This window comes from Motacilla alba, chromosome 4, assembly GCF_015832195.1.
Source record: "Motacilla alba alba isolate MOTALB_02 chromosome 4, Motacilla_alba_V1.0_pri, whole genome shotgun sequence".
Taxonomy (NCBI): domain Eukaryota; kingdom Metazoa; phylum Chordata; class Aves; order Passeriformes; family Motacillidae; genus Motacilla; species Motacilla alba.
Genome location: NC_052019.1, coordinates 42,850,438 through 42,859,320, shown reverse-complemented (window position 1 = coordinate 42,859,320; position 8,883 = coordinate 42,850,438).

Genomic DNA, 8,883 nt, shown 5'->3' with positions numbered 1-8,883 from the left:
AATTTTTCAGTAGTAATCCAAGAAAGGAGGGTTGAATGGTGACTGTGTAGGAGCTTCATAGTACTTCCCCTAGACATCAGTCTGTCAAAATCTGATTTCTGGTCAGAATTTGTTGAGTTCTGGAATTTGTTGAAGCTGGTGAATCTTTCTGTTCAGATTGGTGGGGAGTGATCAATTGCTGCTCTGCTTCTCCAGCTAATGATTTAACATGCGGATGCTTTTATAGGTCATCACTTTTAGGTTATTTAGCTTGAGTAGCTGAGAAATAGGTCAGTGATTCATTTAATGACCAGCTTGTTGATAGATTTAAGCCCCTTGAATGATACAGTTAACTAAAAATCTGAACTGATTTCTTAGTATTGGCAATGTATGTATACCATAAAATAGTGGGGGAAAAGCAAAGTTGCAACATTTGCACCTACAAGTAGATAAAGAGGAGCTCTGAGTTTTGAAGCCAGTACACTGACCAACAAATCAAATATTTCTAGGAGATATTCTTTAATATGATGTCATAGTCATACACAAAAACACTTATCAGACACAAGTGTCAGAGGTGAAACTTGCAAATAATTTTTAGATTTTTCCATTAAAAAATGACAGAAACTCCAAGGCTTAGTAATAGTGTCTAATTGACACAGACTGTTTGAATGATGGAAGTCCAGAAATTGAGGCTACCCATCTGTGCCCAGAGGTGATTTTGTCTCATCTGGCAAGAGGAAAACTGATAATGGGGTGGTGGCCAGCAAAGGCAAAGCCCGTCTGTGTTTTCAGGAGCAGAGTCTCAAATCCCAAGGCTGTCACTGTTGTCCATCCTCAGTTTTCCTTGAACTTTAGTCAACAGTAGGCAAAGTCTTACCGTATTTTCGTTGCTTTAACATACAGAAAAGAGGTGCTATACTTCTTTCCATTTCTTCCCCATTTCCTTCCAAACTTTGCCACTCTTAATACCACATGGGCTGCAAACACGTTCTTCTGATTTATCCTGCCCTGCATATTTGTGGTTTTGCCCCATTGTGTAGACTCAGCCCAGCTCAATCATCCATTACAAAAACAAACCTTGAGAGAGAAACTGGAAGGGAAAACAGTGTTTGTTTTGTATCTTTGCTGCATTTTTACATGACATTTCTAATGCAAAGAACTATATACTTTCCTCTTTCCCCTTTCAGTCTTTCTACATAGGTTGTAGCATTTCTCCTCAAGTTCCCATCAACTGTTGTTGACCAATGTTAGGCTAGCAACTCTTCACTGCCCCTTGAAAGCAAGATAGCCATCTAATGCTGTGTACACAAGTATGATTTCTAAGGCAAATAAAAGTACAGGAAATGTGACTCTTGGCCACAGTACCTTTTAATTAAGATTTTAGAGGCATACGAAGGTGATTTGGCATGCATTTGATTACCCTAATTTTTTTTTTTTGTTGTTGTTGTTGTAGAGAAGGAGAAATTATGTATTTTGGATGCTGACAAATCAGACTCTTGGGCAAGGGCAGTTACCTCGGTCCATGCCCAGCAGCATTGGGATGGTGCTCCCTTGAAGTACTCCCAGCAGGATCCCTTTGGCCTGCCTGGGAAGCAAGGTTGGTACCTTTGCCTTGGTTGTTGTCTTCAGCCTCATGCCTCTCTCTTCATAGTTGAAATACAGAAACCAAAAGCTGTAGTGACAACTTTGCTGCAAAACAAACCTGTGCATTTGGAAACCCATGTAGCTTCAGTCATGGATGGTTTTGTAAGAGGGGTAGATTGTATCTGATAACTTCATAGACCTTAGTGCATTTACTGGGATCCACAATGCACCTTAGCAAAAAGAATTGTCTTTTCACAGGTAAAACCACTAAATTTTCAGGGTGCATACAATGTATGTTACCCATCTGGAAACATTTGTGCATGTTCAATTTTACTGTTTCATTGTTTTTAAAGTGAAAAGGGCATTTCTAAGCACAAAGCTAGGCTGTTTGCTGATGTTGTTCCCTAATAGAGAAGGATTTGCATCACTGAGATTACAGGATGTCATCAGAGTGACATTTTCAGAAAAACAGAAATGTATTGCAATGCTGCAGCCGCTTGGCTGACGCTCTTCTAGTTCCGTTTTCCTGTGAGAACAACAACTGCTAAACTTTTTCAAGTGATGTGGCAAGTTGATAGTTAGTTACAGGGCTTTTATTACAAACCTGCTAGTACAGCTTGTCTGCTGCAGTCCTGGGAAGCTAACCCACCTGCTCTGAAGTGCAGGCAGGGGCTAGAACCAGCCAAGTTCTACTAGTCCCTTAATGACTTGTTTCTGTCTCTGACATATGTTGAGAAAGGACAAATAAAATTTTCCCACAAGTTGCTGTGAAAGAATGGAAAATAGCAGTGTATTGCAATTCACTACAACATTTTAAAAAGAAACAAACATCAAAGAGAAAGAGTTTGTGCAAAGCCCACAGGGAACTTCTTGAGTCAGCCAGAGTGTCAGCTGCAATGGCACTTCTGCGGGCTGCTGAGCTGCCAGATTTGCAGAATCAAGGCTAAAATCCATCCTTGGGTAGAAATTTCATGGGGATCTGGAACTGCATCCACAGTTGCACTTGTTTCAGAGCAAGCAATGCCTGACCAAGTTGCATCCGACAAAGCTCTCTTTCCAACAACTTCAAATCTAGATTATATGAAAGGAGAAGTTACATTTTGTTTGAGACACAGAGGTGCTTCAGGAAAAGTTTTCAATCTTTCTGAAACCAATGCCACCAGTATAAATTAGAACAAAGCTTAAAACAATGAGATATTATCCCTAACTGGATGAAAGTAATGTAATAAAAGTAAATGTAATAAAAGTAAAATAAGAATGACAATAAAATCATAAAAACAAGTATTTGCCAGTTTTAAGAATCTCTTTGCTTAACTGGACTTGTAATTGTCTTCTATTTTCTTTTTTTTTTCCTACATACATAACACAGGCTGTTATTTCATGCTTACAATATTTTGGATACTTCAATAGGAACAGAAATAAAATACAAAACTAAAATCGAAAATATCCAGATGTTTGTATCAACAAAATTACACTTGAAAATATTCAGATGTTTGCAGCTAAGTTTCCTTTAAGAAAATAAAAAAATGGGTTCAAATAGAGACTTACAAGATTGAAAATCTCTGAAATGGAAGAGGCCTCGGGGTGCATTGAGAGCACTGGCGGATTTATACTGAAGTGTAGCTGGACGCTTAATTTCTACTAATTTTTGGGAAAGGAGTACATGGATTATATATTTTGCACATGCCAAAAGATCACTAAATTACTTGTGAGTTGTGTAAATTCCTAAAATAGATGATGTCTCCCTTCTGTTGTAATACTGACTGTGTTTTGAAAGATGTGTCCTCCTGGAAGCTCAGCTTTCCCTCAGGCAAAATCTGCAGCTGAAACTGCACTTCCAAAAGGACAATGTCTGATCAGCAAAGCCATCTTGTTGTTTGACCACAAGAGAGACATAATTACTAGCTGATGTAGGTAGTCCCCAGCAGAGCTTTCCTCTGGCCCTTGTGGGGATTCACCCATAAAATCCTTCACACAACAACCTTCCTAGATTCCTATCCTTGAAATCAAGGTGGGACTCCATGAGGTCTATCTTTGTGTCAATGCAGGCTGAATAAAGGTAGGATGAACACTCCAAAGTACAACTTTAGGGTTTGTTTTCTTTAAAGCCTGCACTTACCTCAATGCTACCAGCTTCATATCCCTTTGGTAGTTAAATATTTAGTGCTTTCTCCTAACTTTGTAACTTCAGAGCACTCCTCGGCACCAACAGGGATTGTACCCTTTTCTCTCCCCAAAACTGTCAGTTTTAACAGGGAAAACCCAGGGTTTTGGGCCAGGATGCTATGCCCCACTTATTTTCAAAACAGTGCAGAGCATCCTCATGAGACATGAAGCCATGAGCATCTCAGACAAGAAGCCAAGGCCTGAGCAATGCAATTCTGAGAATCGAATTTTCAGGCACTTTCATTCATTGTAACACACCACTGCTGTGAGAGAAATTTACAATTTATTCATCTTTTATATTTTGTTCTTCTGAGGCCACTGCTGGAACGAAACTGAAATAAAAACCATCAGTTTTTAAAAAGGCTTGGGTCACCTTCCTGACCTTTTATTTATGAGTAAATCAGGCTTTTGCTTCTTTGTGGAACAGCACAGGGATTTATTAGTTAAAGATTTGTTTCATTCTTTGAAAATAATTATGCACATGTTGTATTAGGGTTTAAGCTGGAATTAGAGACTGAAATTATATAAATGGACATATAAATTTTCTGTGGGGTTGCAGTATCCCAATCCTGTATTAATTATACAGTGGATGTAAACAATCAAAGTCCTAGTTGAAGGAACAAATGGGTCATTGGGCACTGCAACTCTGTTGTCAGGAGAGGATCCCCTTCCACTCTCAGTCACGGGCTGAGGAACACATCTGACCAGAAGTGGACCCCAAAAGATGAGCCATGTAATAAACTAGGAAGAATTAATTTGCTTGAGATGCCTCACAGAGGGATGGGAGTGTGTTCAAAAGTCTGTTCAGAACAGGAGCTGACTCCTGGCTCTCTGGAATAAAGCTGTTTTGGACAGAAATGGCTGTGCAGGCACAGGAGAGCAGCAGACCTCCCAGCACAGACAGACACATGGCAGACAACACAACTGTCATGCTCCATAAAAGGAGTATCCATGCAATTTAGAGAAAAAAAAATCATGGAATGGAAATTCTCTGTGGCTGCTCCTGGGAGTAAGAGAAGAAATATATCCTGGGTGTCCCGTGCAAGGATCAGAGCCTTGTCTAGTCACAGGCTTTCATGTGCCAGCTCACTTGATAGATGCGTGGTCAGCAACTTAAATGGGGAAAAAGCTGTCTGCTGGTCAATTATCTTCACATGAAACATCAGCGCTGCATGTCTTACACGGAGGTGCCTACTCAGTAGTTGTCACTTACAAGTCAATGCTAGCTTAAGATCTGGCTTGAAAAAACCCACAGTGCTCTGTAGAAATTGAAATATTTCTCTTAAAGAGATAACAAGACGTGAGATTGATGAAGTAAAGGATTGAAAACCAAACAGAAATCTGTCTTGGGTGCAATCACTGGAGATTTAGTAAAATGAAGAGTAGAGAGACAAGGTAGTTTAGGGAAAGTAAACTAGAGTTTTTTAAATCCTCCTTACTTTCATTTTTAGGGTGCTTCAGCTGGATGTCCGAAGGTATTTTCTCAGCTGTGAGCAATTCATAAGAAGAGAATAAAATCTGAAAAGCACATTCCTTCAGGAATACTAGACCATAAAAAAACCACACTAGCACATCCAAATTGTAATATGAGTACTAAGATTTTTCCAGCCACACCTAAAGCATCTGAAGATAATCTTTGATGTCCCAAAATAATGCCGCTTAAATGTTGCTTGATACTTTTTTAGGCTGTGGCAGCTCTCATTTGATCCTCCCATCTAGGTCCCCTTTTCTGTTCTTGAATTAAATGTTCTAGAGTTTTTCCTTTGCATATTTTCACTGTAATTACTGAACTTCACTTCACAAATAGTTTATATAGAGTCCAGACTCTAAAGAAACATTAAAGACAAGCCTTTTAAAAGCTTCTCAGATACCTAAAAATGCAAATGACCACTAACTACATTTAAGAGTATAGATATCTGATCTGGGGCAAATTTCATTCCTAGATTATTTGAAAAATTTATTTCCATAGTTTGTCATTTAAATACCTTTAAAGGACCTAACCCAAGTGCTCAGTTCTAGTGTGGTGTTATGAACCAACATTTAAAATCATGGAAGCAGCCTCCAGTCCTGTCATAGTCCAGCTCTGCAGAATTTGAGGACATATTCAAGCATATAAATAGCCCAGTAGAATTAAAGAAACAGCATCCAGCTTTAAACCAGACAGATATTAAAGGAAAAAAGTGTGATAGTCTGCAGAGAGACTGTATTTATAATGTGTATGCAAGTAAGAGGCTAAATTAAGGCTGTTTGGAAGCCTCTCAGTCTGTGTTTTGAGCCTGTGCCTGTTTAACTTCAGGCCCCTGAATCAAAATGTGTTAGTGGTCCTGAAGGCTCTTTGTCTGCTCCTCTATGCAAGTGGAAACTAGGACTGAAGCAATGAAACACAGCTGATTATTAGAAAATAAATATATTTTTGAAACACATATCTTTTTTAAAAATATTCAGTTAAAGCCCTTTCTATATGGCATTACATTGTTAATACTGGTTTTGACCATCACAGATGCTAATATGTGATACATCGCTTTGTCAGGGTGATTATACTAAGCCCACATATTGCTAACTCAAAAGGTTTTCAACAGCCTTTGCAGTGCCAAGGAAGCTGTTTCAGAAGTTTTACACTTTTGTCTAGAATCTGAAATCAGAAACCATGATGAAACCTGGAAAACCATGTATCTGCACCCTCATTTTCAGATGGAAATGTGAGTTGTGTCTTGCCTACAATTCTTATTTCTCTGAAAACCCCATCTCAACACAGGGTGTATTTAATCTCTGACCAAGCCTTCATACAGGTGATAGAATTTTTTGGTGATATGCATCCAAAATGCCATCAGTCACAACCCAGGGATGAATATGCTGAGGGCATTTGTGGCAGAAAGCATTGCTTTTTAACACCCTGTGTTTAAATCTAACTTTCAGTTCAGTATAGCTGACTGTAGTGCTGCAAGACTACCTGAAAAAAAAAAAGATCATAAATTTGGCCCTCTGATTGAGTCCGGTATGGGGAGAAATCCTTTTCTAAGACCTGGGTTGGATGTACTGCAGCACATTTTCAGGTAGATCCGTGTGCTGACCAGTGTCTGTGATGGCAGTACAGGATGGCACACCTTTATTAAATATTTTTTTGGTTGATGCAGAGAGCTGTGACAGTGAAATATACTTCAGTATATATACTAGCAGCCCAATTACACATCTTAATAGTAGTACACAGACTGATATCCCTTAACTCCTCTTCTATGCATCTATCCATGCCACAGTCACACCCCTGTGCCAAAGTGTAGGTGCACCAAGTATGGTCTGAAGTGAGAAAATCATGGTTCTGACAGGCTGCTATGGTTCTGACAGGCTGCTATCTTGCCTACATTCTGCTCTCTGAGGCTTGATCTTCTGTCAGAAGGTACTTAGGGGTATCCTAAGTATGAGGCAAGCAATACTAAAATTCTGTGAGACCATTCAGCCATTCACAGGCAGATGCAGCAAGAGTGAAAGAGGTCAGTCCTAACTATTGGCTGCTAATGAAACCCCTGACGGAAAGAATTGTAGATATGATCCTATAGGAAATAGAAGCTTCCTGGAAGTGAACATATAATTCCTCTTGTAATCCATTTTGGTTCTGAGTACTTAACTGTGAAGCTTTATGCCTTCTACCATGTCTGCAAAGGTCAATCCACACCTGACCTGAGTCTACACCCCTCTCAAATGTAAGTAAGGGCAGATCTCAGCATGGTTTAAATTCTTATAATTTTGTCTCCACACAGAGAGAAATGTGGAATTCATTTGAGGTCCACAACTCATTCTTTTCTCATAAGAGCTGGTAATGCTTTTAGAGAATGCAAGTATCTGATACTCAACAAAAAAACAAAACTAAAACCAAACAAAAGCTTGCCAAATATAGATGCAATATTTAAAGCCTGTAAATCAGGAGGGTGGATTGCACAGAATCATCCCAAGTTTCCAAACCGGAGGACTGACTGGATCAGGCAGGAGGCTGAAAGGGAATTTTTAATCTCTGAGGAGCTGGAATGGCAGACAGGAAGAAGAGAGAAGGATGAATGATTAAAAGCAAACCAGTACCTGCATTACTGCTTTTGGAGGATGTAATCTCACAAATATGTGCCTTGCCTGAGGAGTCAGCATCCTAATAAGAAGCTGGCTCAGCCCACTTGGGAGGCAGAGCAGCAGTTAAACCTCATGCTGGCTGGATCCCATGGGCTGTTTTCCACACGTTGCAAAATTTATTCTTTATCCTTGCAGGTCAATATGCCTCTGAACACTGGCAGAGTTCCCCCCAAAGAACTCTTTTCAAAATTATCTCCTTTGTGAGGCTGCAGTGCAAGTTACTGGGTTCTCCTCCTGTGAGATGAGGTGAGAGGACAAAGAAATCTGAAGGAAATTTTGAACTCATAAAGCTACATAATCCCCATTCCAAATAATTCCTTAGGAAGCTTTCATTAATGTAAGTTTCATATAATCTCATTGTCCAGGATGCTCTCTCATCCCAGTATTAGTCCTCAACAGATCATCACTGCAAATGCAGGCATTTCACAAGGAATACAGGTTTGGAGTTGCACATGTGCATTATGGCTGGGTATAAATAATGCTGTAGATATTGTTAGGGAATGATCAAGTCATTTTACTACAGCTATTTAACCATGAATATTTAAGATGAAATTGCAAGATGATTTCTAGCCACATGTTTGCCAAATGCTCTCCTGTTAGCTCTGGCAGGCAAGTTGTTGGCATCAGATTACATTTTGACATAGCCCCAAAGGTGTTGTATGATTTAGGGCACCTAAATCTACATAGAATGAGTGAAGTCCAGTTGAGGATGGGACACAAAAAACTACAAGTTATATTACATGTTTACTTCAGCTTTACCTTTTCTATTTGGATTTCTGTTGCCAACTTCTACATGGTGAAAGGGTATGAAGAACAACATTGCCAATTCGGCAAGAAATTATCAAACCCTAAGTTTCTTTTGGTTCCTGAGAGAATTTCTGTTCCTTTTTGAAAAGATAGCATTGGTAACAGGACATGTAGGGAAAGCCTCCTGATGGGGATTGTAGGGCTGTTTGTATTCATTCAACAAGCAGAGCCAAGAGCCTGTAGCTCTCTCTGCCTGTACTTGTATTTCTGTCCTGCTGTTGCATGTCTATG